The 22,226-nt window shown below is 38.1% G+C and overlaps 1 protein-coding gene across 2 annotated transcripts in view; it reads left to right on the top strand.

Annotated features, from left to right (window-relative positions):
• The window catches only part of ror1 (receptor tyrosine kinase-like orphan receptor 1), a 206,726-nt gene that overhangs the window by 159,590 nt on the left and 24,910 nt on the right, over positions 1 to 22,226 (top strand). The window lies entirely within an intron of this gene.

Here is a 22,226-nt window from a genome sequence, read left to right as displayed (position 1 = left end):
ATACAGTAATAAGATGGCATCAATCCTACACTGAAGAAGGATTTTTGTAATAAGTAACATAATTTATACATACCTAACCCGCATTGTTTGTTCATGATATTTGTAGAATACCATAAAATACCAAATAATAGCCAGGTTTCAATTAACCACGAGGTCCATTTTAAACCCTGAGTGCAGGTGTATGTTTTTATAATTAACCTCCGGTTCCAAATAAACACTGAGTCTAATGTATTAAAAGCAGCGACACCATAGAGAGCATGATGTTTTCAGCCTACACAGTAGCAGTTTGACTTCAGTTCAGTCCTGTTTTCATGAGACTGGTTGTGTGATTCGGAATGGATAGGCTATATTTTCTGCTCAGCATCTGATCATCCTTACCTTCACTGAAAAAGTGGTGGAACAGATGACATTGGTGTGAAATCCCTATTTCGAAATGACATAAAAAAAAGAAAGATGCTGCAAAATTGTAGGCAGGAAAGTGGAGCAAGCTGGTGATGTCATTGTAGCTGCTGTGGTGTAAGAGGAAAGTTGTGGCAAAGGGGCGAGGAAAGGCAACGGGACAAGGCAGCAGGAATCGTGCTGACAAGGTTGGCAAAGTAGTTGCCAGGCCATCGTATAACACCGACGGTTCCCAGAGGCATGCCGTAAAAACTGTAAATTATCGTCATACACACTTAAGTATTTGAGTACCATATTTTCCCAGATTTTTGTGAGGAAGGAATTAATTGCCTGCCCCAAATTACTGCCTGGTCTCAAATAAATGCCTGGTCTGTTAGGTGATTGAAACAAATAAACGCCCTGCTGTTATTTGGTATTTTATGATAATTGAAGAGTAAAAAGAGACTGGGCTCTCTGAATGACACAGGAGATTATTTACAATCAGTACAGGACTCAGAGACATGAACACTCAACACATTGTGGGAGTATTGTCCATTCAAGTCTGGCAATTCCATTGTAAGGAGTATTATAGCTCTGATGACATAGGCCAGATAAAAAGGACTGCGTTGGAGGATTCTTTGGTACATTAGTAGCAATTCCGCTATTCATGATTACACATATAAGTTATGTAAATGTTACAAAAACTTGCCTGTATCTTGTTGACCAACTCATATTTTTCCGTCACTTTTCCCATTAAAATGATGACCTCAAACGTGGCACTTCAAAGCCTGTACCCCTATGAAACATCGCTGCTAAACCTGAATACATTAAACCCTTCTTGTGTATTTAGTCACTTGTAAACCCAAACTGGAGCAAACATGAGCCGAGCCTCATTCCAGTCATTAAAGCGTTCATTTAAAGGGACAGGGCCCTCCTTTGAGCGAGAGGAGGTAGACTGCACCATCAGTGCTGCTCATCATTACTGTCAGAGCTCACGTTTTAGCTGCGCATCAGGCCGACAGGTATCAACAAGACAGGGTCGCATAATGATGACACGGGATGACCTGTGCCCGCTTACATCACCTCTCCACCAGCTGTTCAAACCCAAACTTGAGTCTCTACTGAAAAACATCTGCCTCAGGTGCTGCACTGTCAGTCTATTCATTTAAGCTTAAAACTGCTTTGTCCATTTTAAGCTGCACCGTATAACTTTTCTGATGGAGGTGGGAGGTGTTATTGCGTTCCTTGGTATGTTCCACAGCATTAAAAGTTTATTCAGCCTTTGTTTCATTAGTTTTTTTTTTTGTTCTGAATTAGCTTTAAGTACCTTGGCCTGGAGATAGACAATTTTAATGCCATACTGTGGAACATTCCAAGCTGAACAGTTAAGTACATCTACACGGAAACTAGCATGTGGCGTACCCTCCCCGAGAAAAGTTATACAGTGCACCTTTAAAGCTCCACTATGTCATTTTTCTGGTTCAGATCAGTTTATTTTTGTGTAGCCCAAAATCACAACAGCGGTTTAGGGAGTGTTCATGAAAGAGTTGATTTTGCCAACAGAAAGTTAGAAAAACAAACTACAGGAAACAAGCAAATGGGTAACTGGTGGTGGTAGAGCTGTTTCCATGGCGATACTATTGCTTTGGCTAGAATGTTCCACAGTAGAGTATTAAACTGATCTATTTCACAGTCATTCAGATATAGGTGATTTTATTGCTCAAAAATGCATTCTTACTGTGATATACTCCTCTTGTCTGATCAGTCAGTCAACTCTACTGTGGGAAATTCTAGGCAAAAAAATAACATACATATCCATGGAAACCAGAAAAGTTACACAATGCACCTTCAGTCATAAATCTTTTCAACCACAGATATTACTCGCATATTTTGAGGTGGACGATTTCATGCCACCCACATCGCTCTGCACAAACTTTAGTTCATATCCTTTGACTTGCGATGATTTCGTTTCCATGGCGTCGACTGTGGGCCTATGTACACAGGCGGAGGAGAGAGGGAGAGCTGACAACCTCAAAGTCTGAGTTACTGTTCCAGCAGTGAGGGCTCGTAAGTGGAGGGAAAAACAGAGCAGGAGGGGAAGAAAGATTTAAGATGACGGAGAGGTGTAAATATCCTCTTTGGGTCCAGAAGTGAGACTGTGTGAGCCTGTGAATACTGCACCATGTTGTTTTAGCTATACGCAGAACAGTGACAATTAGGCTACAATTTATTCACTATTATAACTACTAGGGCTTTGTTATTATTGGAATGTACACTATTTCAGAATTAGACGTTGTATTGCCAGTGCTGATGAAAAACTTTTGCAAATATAACATAAATCAATGAATAATAATGAATAAAATAAACTTAAAAATAACCAAACCCTGGATCAGCTTTGATATATTGTAGAATATGCACCTTCAAAGGTAAACTCTGTCACATTTCTGGTGAAGGATGTGCCTCATTTACCTTGCATTTATTCTGTTACATGTGTTTTTAACGCTAAAATCATCGTCTCTCTGATCTTGTCTCCATGGAGATAAATGTTTAATACTACAGTGAGGAACTTTTTTTCTTTCTTTTTCTTTTTTTTTACTATTTACTATTTATGAAAAAAGAAAAGAAAAAAATAATTTATATATTTACTAATACCTTTTGAAAAATTTATATCATTTACCCAAAAATTACTCCAGGAAGATGTTTCTGATGCTTTATGCTGCAGAGGGGATCTCAAACATGAGCCCAGATTGCAAGAAGTAAATACCGTATTTTCTGGACTATAATTTGCTCCGGAGTATAAGTCACACTTTTTGGGGAAATGTATTTTGTAAAATCAGAGACCAGGCCAACCGACATTTCATCTTGAAAGGCAAGTTATAGTAATAACAACAGAATATGTTAACTGTTAATTTGTTAATGTAACATATTAACAGTTATTCAGATAACTATAGCAACAACAACATAACATAAGTTTACCAAACTCTACATCTCACTCCAAATCACTAAATCCATTGAATTCTTCATCTCGGTGTCACTTCTGCCTGACCCCCGGAGATAAATAATAGATCCATGATGTATACAGCGCGCTGCTTCCTGTTCTTCGTAGCTGTCGACAGACTCAACATCAGTTCCAGTTAGAATTATTCTGGCCTTTCTGAATCATTGTCATTGAAGGATTAGATGTCAATGTCATTGAAGTTCACGCTTTGTCGATTCATCCAGTAACTTCCAGGAGAGTTACATGGTACACCCTTCCACTTGCCGTGAAGCTGTGTTCTCCATCCCTGCTTTCTGCCAGTCCCTCACAAGTTTCTCACACACTCCAAATTTTCTTTCTGCTGCTCGATTACCGTTTTCGACTGAATATTTCACTATTTGCAGCGAGACAGCGGCTATTTCTAGAGGAGGCATGCGCAGTAGAGTGCGAAGTGACAGTGGTACAGGAGTAACAGGAGTAGCAGATACTGAAACACAAGCCTCGAGCACCCTCTCTCGTGGCTGTCAGTGTGAAAAATTTTAATATATAAGTAGCAGGAAACACCCAAACCATGATAAAAAGGGCGACTTATAGTCCAAAAAAATACAGTAAGTAATCTTAAAACTTACCAAAACAATATTAGACCATTCAATCCTACATTGTTGGATATCACATAAAGGACACTTGACACCTTTTTGGGTATTGCAATATTTGCGAGCAGCTAACAGTTACTTTCGATGTGTGATCTGAGCTTAGAGTTAAACCACGATAATCTCACCTGAGTCTACCCCACATCACACTATCCTCTCCCGGTATAACGGCCCCGCCCTACTGCCTCTCTCTATTTTTCTTTCTCTCCCCCACCCGAAGATGAAGAAAGTGTGGCAGGGCGTGCACACAGACAGACAGAGAGAGAGAGTTGGGGGTCTAATTTTGGCAGCTCAGACTCACTTTCCCCCATACTCCAATGTTGTTCTGCTCCTATAAAAACAGAAGAGGGAGGAGGAAGGGAGGAGGAGCGAGGAGGAGAGGGGGTGCAAGGAGGAGCGGACCCCAGTGATTCTTGTTCATGTTAATTCAACGAGGAGCAAAGATGGAAATGTTCAATTAATGAGACTCTAGTGGTGGTGGAAGGTATTACATTTTTGTCTTATTTTAAAGGTGCGTTCATTGTGCAACTTTTCTGTCTGGAGGTTCTGTCAAACACTTTTCCCCATGGTGATGCTATTGCTTTGTCTGAAATGTTTCACAGTATGGCATTAACCTTTCTAGCTACATGGAGAACAAACCAGATCAAGTTACAAGTCAAATCTGTTGAAAGGCCACCTCACTCACAGTCAGAATGCCTGTTCTTCTATGTATTTTTGAGGTATAAAACCACCTATAATTTAATAAATGTAAGGTAGAGCTGTTTAATGTCATACTGTGAAAGATTCCAGACAGAGCAGTATCCAAACAAGCAGGTGACAGACCCCAACCAAAAAGTGCTTCTTTAATAAATGCATCACGAAATTTTGGACGTCCAGTCATTGCGCAATGCATACTGGGAAGGATTTTCCGAAAAGGTGAGCATCAAACCGCCATGTTTAATTTCCCAGTGGGATGCGTCTATTGGGATTCCAGTCTTTTCTAGTCTTTTCAACCATATCGCTTTTGTTTCTGGTTCTGATATTGTTATATTTTTGTTTTGGGATTCAGACATCATAATTTTGTGGTTGTTGGATGTCCTAACAGAGGAAAATGGCTCTAAAAATGGGCTTCGGAAGTTTGAGAACTTCAAAAATGTAAATGGGAATCAGATCTGTGTGACTGCAAACCTCCGTTCAGACAGTTTCCCTTTCCAACAGAAGTGAAAAATAGTGAAAGGCGAAGGCGATGGGCAGTATTGATACACAGGAAGAGAGAAAAAGGTAAGCCTTTGAGTGCCTAAATTGTCCCGAGTTTGTGGCGAACATTATGTATGTGGAGCGCTCAACCTTGGTTATGAATTTAAAAAGTCAACGCCAAAGCGAAAGGCACCAGCTGTTCACCAAGAAACACCTTCCACTGCAAAGCGACCAAGACTTGATGTTGCTGTAAAACCACAAGAACAAGAAAGTGCGAGCTCAGCCTGTTTGTCTTCTGCACCTCTCGCTTAACAAATGGGACTTTGCTTTGATGGTGGTCCACAGATAAATTGTTCACTGCAAACTGAGGATGATTTCTTAGGCAGCCAAAGGTTTCCTTTTTGGTTCTTTCTGCGGATCAATACTGCCCATCACCTTCGCCTTTCACTATTTTTCAATTCCGCTGGGAAGGGAAACTGTCTTAACAGAGGTTTGCAGTCAACACAGATCTGATTCCCTTTTGCATTTATGGAGTTCGCAAACTTCCGAAGCTCATTCCTCGAGCCGTTTTCAGCTGTTAGGACATCCAACAACCACACAATGTCCGAATCCCAAAACTAAAATATGAAAATATCAGACCCAGAAACAAAAGCGATATGGTTCAAAAGACTAGAAAAGACTGGAATCCCAATAGATGCATACCACTGGGAAAATAAACATGGTGGTTTGATGCGTTCAGAAAATCCTTCCCAGTATGCATTGCACAATGACCAGAAGTCCGAAATTTGTGATGCATGTATTGTAAAAGCTCTATCATCACAACAATAATGGCTCAAAAATTTGGCTTTGATGCGCGAATAACAAAAACTTCACATGGAATAAATCAGTTACCAGTAGTTTTACTAGTGCTACAGTTGGGCCTTGACACTGACAGCTCCATAACTCAGACTTTTTATACTGATCTGAGCTCAATCAAAATGTGCAGTGACATTATCTGCCTAAAAATGAATGATTGTGGCCAGGTGATGACTGAAATTGGAATAAAGATCAAGATTCCATCAGTCGTCAATGATCAGGTCTTTTTGAAGCGAGCCAATCAACTGTCAGTAAAGACATGTGGTTTGGAGTAGAGTTTAGACTTGGGAGAGATAAATTGTGTGATGTTTTTTGTGTTAAATGGTGCTGAAATATAGTCTGTCTTGTTGTTGTTCATGTTATTAATACAATCAATAATCAATTAGAGGCCCTATATTGCACAAAATTGACTCTTGTTAGTTTTAAGACATGTTAGAATGTTGTTACCTCATCAAAAACATACCTGGAGTTCATTCACACATGTTTGAATGATCCTGCGATATTAATCTGTCTACTACTAGGAAGGTAACAATAACCGAAGTATCGTGACATAGTATCGCCAGAAGCCGTCAGAATAACATTGAGAGCTGTCATAATATATCGAATTACAAGTTCCTTTCCTTAAATGCACTGTACTTTAGTAGGAACAGCTAATAAACATCTGGAACTACGTGTCCCATGATTCATTTCAGCGCAGACAACATGAAGAAATATGTTTTTTACTTGAATTCTTGGGATTAACTGAAACAACTCACACCAAAATCTTGTCAAGGTATTTTAAAAGCAAAAAAGTGTCCTATCTAGAATTATATCAGCCTCTCCAAAATATCGCAACAAATATCGTACTGTGAGATACAGAGATTTGGATATCGTTACATCCCTGTCTACTCCTACTATCTCCGAAGCTTAAACTGCTCTGTTCCACCTTGTGATGTGAGAAAGTGGTAGTTTTGAAGTTAACAGCTGCATTTTACGTTTTGTTCAGTAGAGTTTGGCAATTCCAGGGCTGAAATTATGAAATGATTCTAGTAAAAGTGTATGGAGTTAAAAAAACAAAAACATTGGAGCACCTCCTGTATTACCACATGACATCACAAGGTGGAGCAGAATGTTTTCAAGAAATGTTTGAGAGAAAAACTAAATATGCAGGATTTGTGTGTTCAAGATGTGTGAATGAAACAAAAAAAATCTAATTTTTTCAATACCTAAACAACATTGTAAGATGGATATAAAAATAGCGTAATATGGGCCCTTCAGTCATTTTTTACATCGTTTTGATAAGAACATTTTAATAAAAACAAACATTAAACCCCAAATGCTTGTAACTTACTACACGATGAGTAGCTGATGATATGCTCTAACCTAATAAAGACAAATGCCAAGAGAAGACAAGAAAAATGATACTGTCCTCTGCACATAAACCAACTTGATAACTATACTAAAACACTCTCCACACGACCTTCTCCGTCCTTCAGTGATAAATACCCCCTGCTTATTTTCCAGTTGTAAAAGCAAATGTCCAATCATGTGCATTTCATAGTTTAGAATCTGGCCTTGCAGACTTTATACAAGTGGGTAGCTTGTTCCAGAGCGTCTGTGTTTAAAATAACTGGGATGTCTCTCTGTTTGAAATGATTAATACTTCCACACCAGGCCTGTCAGTGCTGTTTAAGTTCCTCTCCCTCTCTCGCTGTGCACTGGAAAAAGCTTTAACCAAAATAGTTTCTTTTTTCTTTCCCTCCTCTGTGCCTCAGCGCCTCTCCCTGTCCACTTTGGGATGAATAATAGTTTTTATGAAGCTTTTTCATCTCCGGCTTTAGACAGTGGAGGAGCTGGATATACCGTCACTTTACCCAAAAGTAAACAGAGGGTTGTTGAAATTGAATGTCAGCTGTAGATTCCAGCAGTCATTTCAGTTTGATGGGAGACGGTTGTGTAACTACGGTTATAGACTTCAGTGCTCTCTCTGCTTAAAGCAAGTTAAAGGCGTCATACCTGATTTTTACTTTTCAAAAATATGACTAAATGAACAAAGTAGATTTTGAAAGTTTTTCAGCAGTTCAAACTTCTTCCTCACTTTTAACACATTCCAAACCTAATTATTCATATTTTTACTGTCAGGGAATCTGGACGTAATTCTGGTGCGCTGATAGCATGCAAGTTGTTGTAGTAGAAATTGTGATGAGTTTATAAGCATTGCAATTTCTGCTACAACAAATAGCATGCTAACAGCACACCAGAATTACTTCCTTTATTTGAATATTTGAAATGCATTGTTTTGGTCCAGAAGTATGGAGTTAATATGTTCAAATCAACCATGAATGACACTGATAATTGTAATACTGATTTATTTATAATGTTTACATTTTTTTATTGATTCACAAGTCTTTTATCCACTCAGAGAGCAGAATGAGCTCCTTATTTTGCTCTCTGATATGATGTGTGCACCATAGTTGTCATGTCATGTTTATTTAAAATCACATTTAAAATGTCCACAGCTGTCCAGAGTGCTGCACAGGCAATCTAGTTATGATTAGTGATGCATGTTACAGCTATTACTAAGAATCAGTTCTGATTTAAAGTCAATAAGGTCAAGATCCATGGAGCCACAATCTGCTTTATAAACATCCTCTTGTGGTCACTGATGCCTGTTCCACTGTTTTATCATTCTGTTGGTGGTTTACCATTTTCCAACATTTTGTTTAAATCTCAACATTAGTCCTTTATCTTTATTTCTTTTCCATCCAGATGGAAAAGAGGTGGGTAAAGTAGCCAGAATTTTTACTTTATAAGTAAGACTACCGTTATTTAAAGCTATTGCTGTTCTTCAAAAATCGACTCAAGAGATTTTAACTATGTTATAGTTGTTTTCCATCACCATTGACTCCCCTGAAGTTGTATTGGAGTGATTTGTGCACATCTGAGCAATCTTTTATCACTTATGTGCAAACGCCATATTGCAGATCAACCCCCATTGTCACTGTGACTGTTTCTTATATTAAGTTGTTTTAGATGAATGTTGCATTTTAAAATTTGCAGATTATAACACAATGTACCACAGGTAGCATAGATTGTGACTATATAGCAGACACAAGTACAATATGTCTTCTTTTAAAAATATGAATGTAATAAAAGTGAACAGTTGTGATCACTGAAATATATGTTAAAATGTATTTGAGGGAATTATTACTCAAATTTAAGAATAATAAGACTGGCTGGACATTACATCTAATTGTCTATTTAAAGTTACTTTAATTTGACAGATAAAAGCAGATGTGTGACGGTTTCTGGTATTTCCAAAGACCCGATTACAAAAATAAGAGCAAAACCCCACTCATATCTGATGGGAAGGTGCAAGAAACTACAGTAGCTGTTACTTGTAACTTGAAAACTGTTGTAACACTTCACATACTACCACATGACATCACAAGGTGGAACAGTATGTTTTCTGTATGAGAGAAAAACACTGTCTAAATATGTAAGATGTTGTGTTGAACATGTGTGAATAAAACAACTTTTTGATGAGGAAACACTGTAACATAGATCAGAAAACATAGTAATATAGTCCCTTTAAGTTGAAACACCTTACAAAGCAGCTCCTATCTGAGCCCATGTAACCATTGTAACCTTTTACTTTGATGTACCTCTATAGCTGATAAATGTGCCAGTTGGAACATTCTTGGTGTAATTTGACTATTGGAGATGATGGTTTTAATCAGATGTTTAACTATAACAGATTATAATAAATAGCCTGTGGGCATGTGTTTTCCCTGACTCGATCTGTGTGTGTGGCATGAGAAGCACAGCGCTCTGTAATTAACCCGCTGTCAACACCACATGAAATTATGTTTAACTGTGACGTGACAAAGAACCCAGTGGAAATCCTATTTAGCATTTAGCCTTTTAGCGTCCAACCTCCAGCACTGTGCATGTGCAGCCTGACACAGCAACATGTAATGGCCATCAGATAGTCAGTGCATTGTGTGTTTAATCTGGTTTAAAGGCATTAGGCCATGTCAGACTGCTGTTACTTCCTCAAAAACATACTTGGAGTTGTGTTTTTCATTCACACATGTTTTGCGATCATGTATTATTAGTCTGTCTGCATCTCTGAAGCTCAAAATGCTCTGTTGCACCTTGTGATGTCATGCAGTGGTAGTTTTCAAGTTAACAGCTACCTTTTTACCTTTAGTTCATTAGAGCTGTAGCCTGATTCACCAGTCGGTCTGACTTTACAGCATTAGGATTCATTCGCTTGACAGTAGGAGGGTACTTTTTTTTATTTAACCAATCACTGCTATTTGGTCGTGACTTATGTAATGCACCATTAATGGAGCTAACCGGTATATTAAGCTTTTCCCAAATCCCGTAGGAAGAAGGACAATAACATCTTTCGACTTGATAAAATTCACCAAACATTCTCTTTGTTCTGGCTTTAAATCCTCAATCTCGGGAATCGTTACCAACACAGACTGTATGGCTCTTCGCTGATTGACTGGTGCTCAGACTCGCACTTCTGGGGTTCTTGGAAACCGTCTAGTGTATTCCGATTCCTGACCTAGTTACTGGAGAAAAATGAAATTGAGTGGAGACAAAAGGCTAGTATAGCTGTTGAAATCATCCAAATGATCTAGTGAAGTTATATGGAGTTTAAACACACAAACACTTCTTGTATTACTACATCACAAAGTATCACCAGGTGTTTTCAGTTTGAGAAGAGGTACTGGTGTGTTAAACATGAATAAATGAAAGAAAATGATGAGAAAACAACATCATAACATAGATCAGAAATTGTGTAATATGGGCCCTATAACTAAAGGCAGCACAGACACCCTGGCGCATGTACTGATTAGGAATGCTTATCTTTTTAATTGTTTATTAAAATATGTTGTAATCATATAATATTTGAGGTGTTTTGAAAGGTGTGCCCTGTTTAAAGATTGCCAAAGGTAATTGACATCAGCAAAGCATCCAATTCTTAAACCACAGATATCAATTTTCCATTCTTCATGTCAAAACAAAGTAACTCAAGTTTTCTCTCTGTTCTTACTGGAGTATGTAACTTTCTGGAAGTGGCACGTCCCCCGCACGATTCCACGGAAATAGAAAGTTAAACGAATACTTTGGAACATCATTCATGGAGATAAGTTTTAAGTGATTTTGTTGGGGTTTTAGGTTCTGTTGTCACTAACAGAAATCACCAGGTTAAACATTTGTGAATTTACCTTTTCTCCCAGTTTCAGACAGACAGACAGGCAGTTAGTCAGGTAGTCAGTTAATCAATCAGTTAGTTTATTGCTCCCGAATGAGATTAAAATTGTGGTAGCAGCATATCCGTAGCACCACACTGGCACAGCAATGAAGATCTCAAAATATGTGGGTGGGTTTTATCACATTGTGGGGTCTAAAATCACTATACACGTCAATGTGGGTGTGCACCTTGAAATTATGATGATTTATTTTATTGAGTCAAATGGTACAGACGATAACTATTTTGTTTTTCTTATGCATGTTTCACAATCCATCCATTCAGTATACCCAGAAACACTCAATCAAAAGTGAAAGAGATGACAGGCCCACTCAAAAGATGGATTCTCCTCACCGCTCTGATCCTCTATATCTCTCAACATCTCTATAAAGCATGGTTTGTGCTCAACTTGTTTCAGTTTCACATCTGGTTAAGAAATATGCCAGTCGCTCTAGTGGGGACATGATTGAGTCCCAACCTGGCAACAAAGCCCCCTTTAGCGATGCGATGTTAGCAGCTCATTCATCTGGGGCCAGACCATTGCTGAGAATACTATTGTTTTTGGCAATGTTCTCTATTTAATCTGCCAACCAGTGAGAGTGTGGTGAACAATGTCTTGAATTGTTTAGAATACAAACAGCACGCTTTCTTTCTTTCTTGCACAAATCAGTCATGCTTGTTACAATAGTTGATTTATCCCTCCTGCTATTGTTGTTTTTTTTTTAGACTGGCTCATTTGTGAAGTTAGTTGTGTCTATTAGCAAGACACTTTATTCTTATTCATTTATTTATTTATTTAACCTTTTTGTTTATTTATGTATTTTTCTTTTTCAGCTTTTTTCCACCTTTTTAACACACCAACAGTACCGTATTTTTCGGACTTCCTGAAACTTATACTCCGGTGCGACTTATATATTAAAATTTTCACAATGACACCCGCGAGAGGGTGCTCTAGTCTTGTGTGTCAGTATCTAGTACTACTATTACACCTGTACCACTGTCACTTCTTACTCTACTGCGCATGCCTCCTGTAGAAATAGCCGCTGTCTCGCTGCAAATAGTGAAATATGCAGCAGAAAACGGTAATCGAGCAGCAGAAAGAAAGTTTGGAGTGAGCGAGAAACTTGTGAGGGACTGGCCGAAAGCGGGGATGGAGAACACACCTTCACGGCAACCGGACGGGTGCGCCATGAAACTTTCCTGGAAGTCATTGGATGAATCGACAAAGCCTGAACTTCAATGACAACCAAAACCATCCTGTAAGGATTCAGAAAGGCTGGAATAATTCTAACTGGAACTGATGCTGAGTCTGTCGACAGCTACACAGAAGAGGAGGTGGCGGCGCTCCATTTACCTCATGGATCTATGGTTTGTCTCCGGAGGTTGCACAGAAGTGACACCGAGGATGAAGAATTCAATGGATTTAGTGATTTGGTGTAAGATGTAGAGTTTGGTAAACTTATGTTATGTTGTTTATACTATAACTATCTGAATAACTGTTAATATGTTACGTTAACATATTAACACCTATTCAACCTGTTGTTCTCTGTTCTGTTGTTATTACTATAACATGCCTTTCAAGATGAAATATTGGTTCCTGATCTCTTATTTTATAAAATATATTTCCCCAAAAAGTGCGACTTATATATGTTTTTTTTTCTTCTTCATTGTGCATTTTTTGGCATGTGCGAATTATACTCCTTATACTGACTTATTGTGCAGAAAATACGGTAAGAGAAAGAACATGAAGTTTTACTCTCTTATTACTATAATTAAAGTGATAGTATGTCACTTTCTGGCCATATTGTGGAATATTATAGCCAAAATGAACAACATTTCCATTTCCTCCTCCTGGCCAAGTAAGAGTCAGGTTTGTGGAGATGCAAGCCCGCTCTCAGTAACGGCACATGTATCTCTGTTTCTTAGTGCAATAATACCAACTGTAATGGGGAAAAAAAAAAAAAAAAAAACTTACATAAACTTTAACTGTTAGTTTAAAATTGTGTGTAGTAGAAAGGTTGTCTGCTGTGCCTGTTTCTGTGAATATATGTCCAAATGTAGCTATATATTACACACATGCAGGCACAGTACTGTATATATTTCAACAGTTTATCTTTTTGAATTTAAATAACTCAACATATGGCAGTTTACATGCAAGAAAATCCCCTTTTATGCCAAGTCTTAAAATAAAGCAATATTTTCGTATCCAATGTACCGTAAAACACATTGTACAAATATTGACAGATTGATGAAAGACCTGTCATTACAATTGTGCTCTGAGCTTTTGTAATTATAAATAATTTTGACTCTAACTCCTAGAATAGCCTACTCAGTTTTTTTTTCAGCTTTCACCAATGGCAGTTAAAGCAATAGTGTGTAACTTTTGAGTGGCAGCAATTAAAACAATACAGACATCCATAGTAAATGTACACTTTTTTCAGTCTGTTTTGGCTAAAAAGTTACATGGTGGGGCTTTAAAGTCGTGTACTCCAGTTGCTTCAGCAGAATATCTCTCTCCATATGTTTAGCCAAGCTCTCTATGGGCCTTAATTGCCTTCGTGTTGTGGATTCTTTTTAGCAAAGCGCTGATTGATTGGGAGATCCCAGCTTTAATATGGGTCTATGGGGAGCAGCCCTTTAGCCACGGCCTCATCCCTCCACTCTGGTACTGTTTGAAACCGGAGAACCCACCAAAACCTACCAGCCCTTTCTCCAACTGGCTTCATAAACATCAGTGCTTCTCAGTGCATATGACAGGTTTGGAATTTTGAATGTTTTTCTATTATTAACCCATTTGGTTGGATCTACCTGTGGTAAATATTTATCATAGTTTTACATCAGATTGTGGAAAAAAGTGAAAAGAAAAGTACAAAACTTCCAGAGGAACGCCAATGGAATACCTCCAACTATGTCATCAACACAGAAAATTTCAGTTTACGTGCAAGGAATACATTTTTCTGATGGTTTAAAGATTCTTTTAACAAAATAACAGTGTTATCATTTATTTTTATTAGTTTCATCATTACTATTGTGCAATTTAGACCGTTTTTGCCTTTGTTATTATTATGGTTGCTAGGTAAATTATGGAGTTGGACCAAAATTTTTAAAAGTAAGAAAAAACTAGGCAAAATCTTAAATATACACTATCAGTCGAAAGTATGGACACATTATCTCATTCAATGTTTTTACAACTTTCTAATAAGTAGTAAGCATATAAAATATACCAAAAAACCTTGACCTTGACCTTTTTTTCTTTTCAACATAATTCCACATATCTTAGTTGATATTTTATGTCTTCTGCATGTTTATAAAAGTAGTAAAAATAAAGAAAAACATACATTAAGTAAGACGGTGTGTCCAAACTTTTGACCGTACCGTATTTTTGTATATGTACCGTATTTTTCAGACTATAAGATGCACTTAAAATCCTTTAATTTTCTCAAAAATCAACAGTGGGCCCTGTAATCCAGTGCGCCTTATGTATTCATTCTGGTTGTGCTTACTGGCCTCAAACCAATTTTATGTGGTACACGGTGCTCAGAAATCTGTCAAAATGTTTTAGTACATCTTTGATAATGTACAAAGCCGCACCTCTTGATGGGTTGTCGGAGCATTACAGCTACCATAATCAGGAGCCTCGCGAAGTTCATCCAACAGAAGCTGAACCGCATCAGCTCACAAGGAGCGAGCTGTTTTTTCAGCACTTATACTTTTAAATTATAGTTTCAAATTAGCCATGTGATTTTAAGTTTCATTTCTGTAAAACTTAAAAAATTTGCATAAAGCTGCATTAAACACATTATTACTCAATATATATTTGAGTCGTCCTCGTAGGAAATAAAAAAACAAACTTAAATGATCCACCCACATTCACATTCATAATACACATTCACCAAGGCAGGAAGGCAACGCTGGGCAAGTTACACCACGATCTGCCAATGGATTATGGATGCCTGGGCTAAGGATCAGTCTCAAGTGTCATCCGTTTTTTTGCTTACTGCGCCTTATAATCTGGTGCACCTTATGTATGAAAATAGATGAGAGAATTCAACATTATTGATATTGCGCCTTATTATCCGGTGCACCTTATGGTCTGAAAAAAACGGTAAATTATTTTAACTATGTTTTAGTGTAATGAGTAGTCTAAGTAGTCTACATGCACTTTAATATGGCCCTATGGGAACTAGCCCTTTAGCTATGGCCTCATCTCTCCACTTTCACACTGTTTGAAACCTGAGAACCCCCCAAAACACACCCCATTCCCCAACTCGCTTCATAAACTTGGATGCCTCTCACTTAAACGCTGCAGGGGTCAAAGGTCACGGTGCCCCTTTAAATCCGCAGGGGGGTAGCCGCGGTTGCTCCAAATCAGTCATAAAAAGCCGTTTATATTCTCAGGTGTTGGCGAAGGCATAAGTCTGTCAGTGCGTACTATACCACACACGGCGACGTTCAACCGACAGCTACTTATATGAACTGGCCTTTCACACCCAGGCCTCGGACACTTCCTGTTTCCTGTTACCCAGAATCCCTTGTGCCGCTGCCTGTCGGTGATCCGCCATGGCAGGTCTGGTCAAGGTTAGACTTGGTTGAATGTGTGTATGGGGATTGTAGTCCCAAAGGGGGTGGTTGTCTCGCTGATCTTTGACCCTAAAATCTCCCACAGAAAAACATTTGGAACAGACAAGGAGGTGTTCTCACTACGTCTGCTGTTTTGAGTCAACTCCAACTACACTTGACTGAATATAGTTTGATTTTCCAGACCAAGAATTCTACATTGACCCAACTCCTTTACTTCAGCCATTTGTTTTTAGGTAAGAGAAATGGTTTGACATACCGTAAACATACCAACTTTTTTCATGGTTCCTGTGACTTATACTCCGGTGCAACTTATATATAAAAATGTTCAGACTGACAGCTGTGAGAAGGCGCTCTAGGCTTGTGTGTCAGTTTTTCTGCACATGTCTCCTGCAGAAAAAGCCTCTGTCCTGCTGTAAATAGTGAAATATGCAGCAGAAAATGATAATCAAGCACTTTGAGTGCCTTGAAGGTGGAAAAGCGCTATAGAAAAATGTGACCATTTACCAAGCAGCAGAAAGAAAGTTTGGAGTGAGCGAGAAACTTGTGAGGGACTGGTGGAAAGCAGGAATGGAGAACACAGTAACTGACTTTCCTGGAAGTCACTGGATGACAAACATGGACTTCAGTGACAACCATAGTTGCGTGGAGTTGCTCAAAAGTGACACTGAGGATGAAGAATTCAATGGATTTAATGGATTTAGTGATTTGGAGTGAGATCGAGAGTTTGGTAAACTTATGTTCTGTTGTTTATGCTCTAATTAACTGAATAAATGTTAATATGTTACGTTAACATATTAATGCCTATTCAGCCTGTTGTTTTTTCTATTGTTATTACTATAACTTGCACTTCAAGATAAGGTCTTCACATTTTAATCATTTAGACGTTCCTATAGACAGACCTGTATTTTGTGCAATTTCAGCTTCACTGCTTCCATTTTCAGAAGCATCTGGTCATCTGATTTAAACTAATTTCCTCCTTGTCTTCCAACTTGAAGCAATAGGATGTCCACAAAGGAGCTACAAATATCAGGGAGGCCATTGAGATCCAGAAATGTAAATCACCAGACTGTAAATATAGTTCTGAAGAAATCGGAATGCAGTTGGACCTGTCGTCCTACTCCTCCAAGTAAGAAGACAGCAGAAAATCTGTTTAAATCAGCTGATCAGACATGTCACATCACAGCACTTCTGAAGGACGCCATAAGAATCTAAATTAAATCGCATTTTCCAGTTAGTATTCTTAGATTCGGGAAATTTTAGTCTTGAAAGTAAATCAATTTTGCACTTATGTAAAAGAATATGGCTTTGTAGTCTCGCTTATTGAATCTGACTCAAGTGCTTTGTAGATGGTGAAAAGGTACGGATGACAGTTCATGGAAAATATGTCCATTTTTAGAAACTGTAACAATCGATTTCATTTTTTCCAAGCCTGCAATTATTAGCGTATTAGTAACTACTTTGTACTCAAACTCCTTTGTGGAAAAATGTGTTTATATTACATTTCTAATTAACCATGGAGTCAGATGTTGATTATACTTGACTCAAAATTTTAGAACAGATGTCAGACATTTCAGCACAGTTTTAACATTGTGAAATCAGTTGTATGTGTTTGATTTGGTTTTGTTTGCATTGAAAATATACATGGAAGAAATAATACAAAAGTTGGACAACAGAGAGTTAACCTATGATTGCAATATATATAATAATTGACTAGAACAATAATTAACCATATTTATGAAACTGGATTTCTATTTCTTTGTTTTAATTTACTTTGGTCTCTGAAAATAAAAATGCTTCTTTCTTGTAACGCATTTTATGATTTTATTAACAGAAAATTTGGAATTAATCAAAGTGTCATGACCAAATTTTAGTGTCTGAGTTTGTAAAATTAAACTACTATTTATCTATCGCCATGGAGACCAGCAGGTAACACCTCCAGGCCAAGTTAGAAGTCACATCTGTGGAGAAGTGAGCTCGATTGCAGTTAATGGATGTTTTTCAAGATCTTATTTTAGCTATAAAAACACTTGAAATAGAATAAATGCAAGATGAATTTAATCCCACATTGTGTAATATTCCAGGAAAAACAGTAACATCTCCATAGAGACGAGCAAGAAAACCGCAGAAAAGTTAAATAGCACACCTTTAACGTTTTGTGTCATTATTTTGAACTGATTTATAGACGCCACTCTATGACTAGTTATTACTCATATAATCCCATTTATAGTAACCCTGTCTTCATCATTTCTATCCCAGCAGTTATGGACATGTCTCCTCCTGTCCTCTCTGTCTCTGTCAGTCTGCTGTCAGCTTAACATGTGTCCTCATGTCCATTTAAGTGTCTCTTTTGTGCATTCTGATTGGTTCTCTGATCTCCTTAATGAGCCATAGTAAATCTCTGTGTGTGACTGATATGAATGTTTGCTCTGGGCTACAGGCCGTCTCCTGCTCCCTGCTCACAGCTTTAACTTTTCCTGTTATTATCATTTCCACTCGTATCTTTCAAAGTGTTCTGGAGTGTGTTCAGGGAATGCTATTAAACGGAAGGAGGACAGAAGGTTGTTAGATGTGTATTGCTCAAGGGTAAAATGTGTCAGTATTTTCTTTTGTAGTAAAGGTCTGATTCTTTTATTCATCTTGTCAGCTACTGTCTGGGGCCTACATGTCTTCGAATGGATACTTATTTTTGACAGACCTTTGTAGACATCCAATGACTTGGGGCAGTGGAAGTGAACCAAGAATATCATGGTGTAAGCACATTTTGAATGAAGAAAAAGCATGCAAACTGTATTCTCCCAATGGCTTTGCTTGTATTATGTATTATGCAGCAAATGCAGGACTAAAAGCCAGCTGTCAATCTCCATTAAAATAAATGTTCCATAGTAATAATAATTTTTTTAAAGTATATATTAAAATGCAAATAATAAAGCATTTGACATTTTTTATTACAAATACATTTTAGTCTGTCAAAGGTAGTAAGCTTATGAATAAATCTCTTAAATTATATTAATGTATTTAAAGAGTCTAAACCTGACCTTGAGTTTTTTTAGTTTAGGAAAAAACACATTTTTCCAGTTTCATCTATTTTTTATTCATGTGTAAACAGATATATGTATATGTAATTCAGACAACACATATACACGCACATTTTTCATTTTTATGCACAGAAAACATAACTTACAAAACTAAGTAACTAACAAAAACAAATCAGTCAAACCTTGAGGAAAAGAGAAAAACACATTTTTGTAAAAGCAGCTGTTTGTGGAGGAAAAAAAAAAATGGAACAATGCCCTTTTTTTTTGTTGTTGGCAGATGAAAGCTATAAGGAAATAACTTATAGGACCAATCAGAAGCAATGGAGGATGAGAAACGTCTAAACAATTATCCGAGACAATCCCAGACAGTTGTTTTTCAGGCTACGTTTATATGATGATGGTCTGAACAGAAGATGCAAAAGTGGCGTTGCGTCTTCACTTTTTATTCCGCGTTTAGATGAGCGTTTTGGGGCGGAAATCTGCGTGCAAATGATGACGTGAAAGTGAAGATGTAAAAGTGGCATCGCATCTTCACTTTTTATTCCGCGTTTAGACGAGCGTTTTGGGGAGGAAATCTGCGTGAAAGTGTGTGGAATTCGATTTGGTATGCATGCCAGGCAGCTAGGTGGTGATGTATGTGACGTAAACGCGTACGCGACGTGAGCAGATCTGACCAGAGTTTTGCGTCTTGGGCAGTGTAGACGAAAACACTACGGCGGAGGAGCGTATTCAACTTTTCCACTCTGGAGGGTGGTTTCAGATTTTCGCGTTTTTGAGCCCCAAAAACGCCGTCACCGTCTAGACAAAAGGCACTTCTCATAAAATATTTTCTTGATTTTACCCGCAAGCGTTCTCATGTAAATAGGCCCTCAGTAATGGTTCAACATCCGAGTAAAAGGAGGACTAAGTGGGCGGGGCTAATAATAACTCATTCTTAAGTATGTTCTTTGTTCCTGCTTCTTCATTCATGTTATTACTATTTGCTTAGAATGCAATCTCATTTTTCTCGTTGTAACCGGAGCTGCTCATTGGCCCCTCGCAGACTCCCATGACCTCTGTTCTGGGATTGTACCTCCTTGCCCCATTTGTTTGTGTGTAATGTGTCTGTCCAAACACAGTTGGCTTATGTTAGCTTTGTGGACACCTATTAGCATGCTTTTCTGCTAATTGACAGGCTGACTGACACCTCGGCCGGTTAAATACCCCGACCAGTGGTGATGTCATTATGTCTGGGGGACTTCCCTTTCGTCAAAATGTATATAATTTGGTTGTAAAAAGTGCTTAGAACTCACTGAGGTAAATAATTAGGATGCTCAGAATGCACCGAGGAATAACTTTGAACCACTTCAGTTTTTTCATTCACTTTTTTAAGATAGTAAACAGAACCTGGTACAGCACATTTAATCTATTTACATTTGATCATAATCTTAAATTGGGTAAAATATTAATAGGAATATTTGTATGCATACTTCGTCTTTGCACAGATTTTCTCAGTCTTTGCGCGTATAGACCTTCAAAACTACTGGAACTTTTCAAATGTTTTACCAGTAGAGAAAAGTTTGTTGAATACAAGCACATATGAAGTTAGCACATGTGGATAGATAGTGACTGTTACAGAAAAGTGCAACGTCTTCAGTTTAACAGAGTCCAGAGGTGAAGCCCAGCAGGATGCCTTAGTACTTTAGTATCACATGGAAAATCACTGCTTATGTAAGGTGGAATTTACATCTAGTACCCAGTGAGCCTGGTCATTCAAACACATACCAATAACTCAAGATTATAATTATTTACAACCTCCATAAAAAGCTTTGAACCGAGGAGAGTTGCAGTTGGACCTTTTTCAAAACACTAAGGGAAATTCTAGCAGTTGTGGTACAGGAATTCTGAGTAAATTACATTCTCAGTAAAAGAATAGGCACTTTTATACAACATACAGCAGGGTGGTCTGATATGGAGATAATTGGAATACAGTTGTGGTCAGTGATTTAGCCATTCATAGTTTCTACAAACTGAAGTAAACATACAGTCACTGGTAAGTCTTCATTGCTCCTATTATGGATAAGAATATCGGCCTGATATCAGGTAATTTTCTCGATGCTGATGTATCAGCTGTTCTCCCGATATCAATATTAGCACCGCTATATTGTCCATTACTAACCATGATAACAAAAGCAGCAAATTTAGATTCATTCATTTATGTATTTTTTTTCTTTAGTATCTTTGTTTTCACTTGATAAATTTTGTGGCAGTTATTGTTTGGATAACAAGAAAAGTGAGACTAGTCAAGCTGGCGCCACCTAGTGCCTCTGCTTGATTTCATTTCTCTCCAGCGACTAGGTAGGGAATTGGAATACTCTAGTCGGTTTGCAAGAACCCTGGAAGTTGTAGACTGCACACCAGCCAATCAGTGAAGAGCTATGTAGCCATGATGTCAAACTCAAGCACCTGTCTGGGTCCCTTTTGTGGTACAGCACAACAGTAAACAAAGCGGTCGAGATGGATGTAGATGAAGACAGACATTCTGTGTTGGCAACGATTCCCGAGATTGAGGATTTAAAGCAGGAACAAAGAGAATGTTTGGTGAATTTTATCAAGGGGAAAGACGTTATTGCCCTACTTCCTACGGGATTTGGGGCATTACATACGTCACGACCAAATAAATCCTAATACTGCAAGGTCAGACGGTTTCCACGAAGTGAAACTAGCTGATGAATCAGACTAAAGTGAGACAGGCTTGACTTGCGCATCTTTAACGTGTATTCAAGGCACACAAAGCGCTTTAGTTCAAGGAACCACTCACCGATTCACACACTTATTCATAAACAAGTTTACGCAGACACTGGGGACAACGTGGGTTAAGTGTCTTGCCCAAGGACACAACAGCAGCATTCAGCTATGGGCTCTGGACCCAACCTGTGGGTCAGTGGACAAACACTCTACAAACAGAGCTACTGTCGCCCAGATGATATTTTTGTTCCAGTTAAGTAATTTTCAATATATACCTTTAAGTAAAGATGTATTGTGTAACTTTTTTTGGTGAAGAATCTGTCAAGTGTCTATGTTCATGGAGACCAAACTAGACCAAGTTACATGCCAAATCTGTGGAGAGGCAACCCTGCTCACAGTCAGAATACCTGTTTTTCAAGGTTTAAATGTAAGTTAGAGCTATTTAATGTCACACTGTGGAACATTTCAGGCAAAGCAATGACATATCCATAGAAACAAGCAGGTGTCCCAACCAAAAGTTACATAACGCATCTTTAACATTTTGACTGCTAGTCGGGGTCCGTACTCTTAAATATCGTCTCCTCTCAGTGACAGAAGCC

The sequence above is a fragment of the Boleophthalmus pectinirostris genome, unplaced genomic scaffold, assembly GCF_026225935.1.
Source record: "Boleophthalmus pectinirostris isolate CB_2022bp ecotype Guang Dong unplaced genomic scaffold, ASM2622593v1 HiC_scaffold_7, whole genome shotgun sequence".
Lineage (NCBI taxonomy): Eukaryota > Metazoa > Chordata > Actinopteri > Gobiiformes > Gobiidae > Boleophthalmus > Boleophthalmus pectinirostris.
Note: the sequence above shows the minus strand (reverse complement) of the source record. Positions and strands in the feature narration are given on the sequence as shown.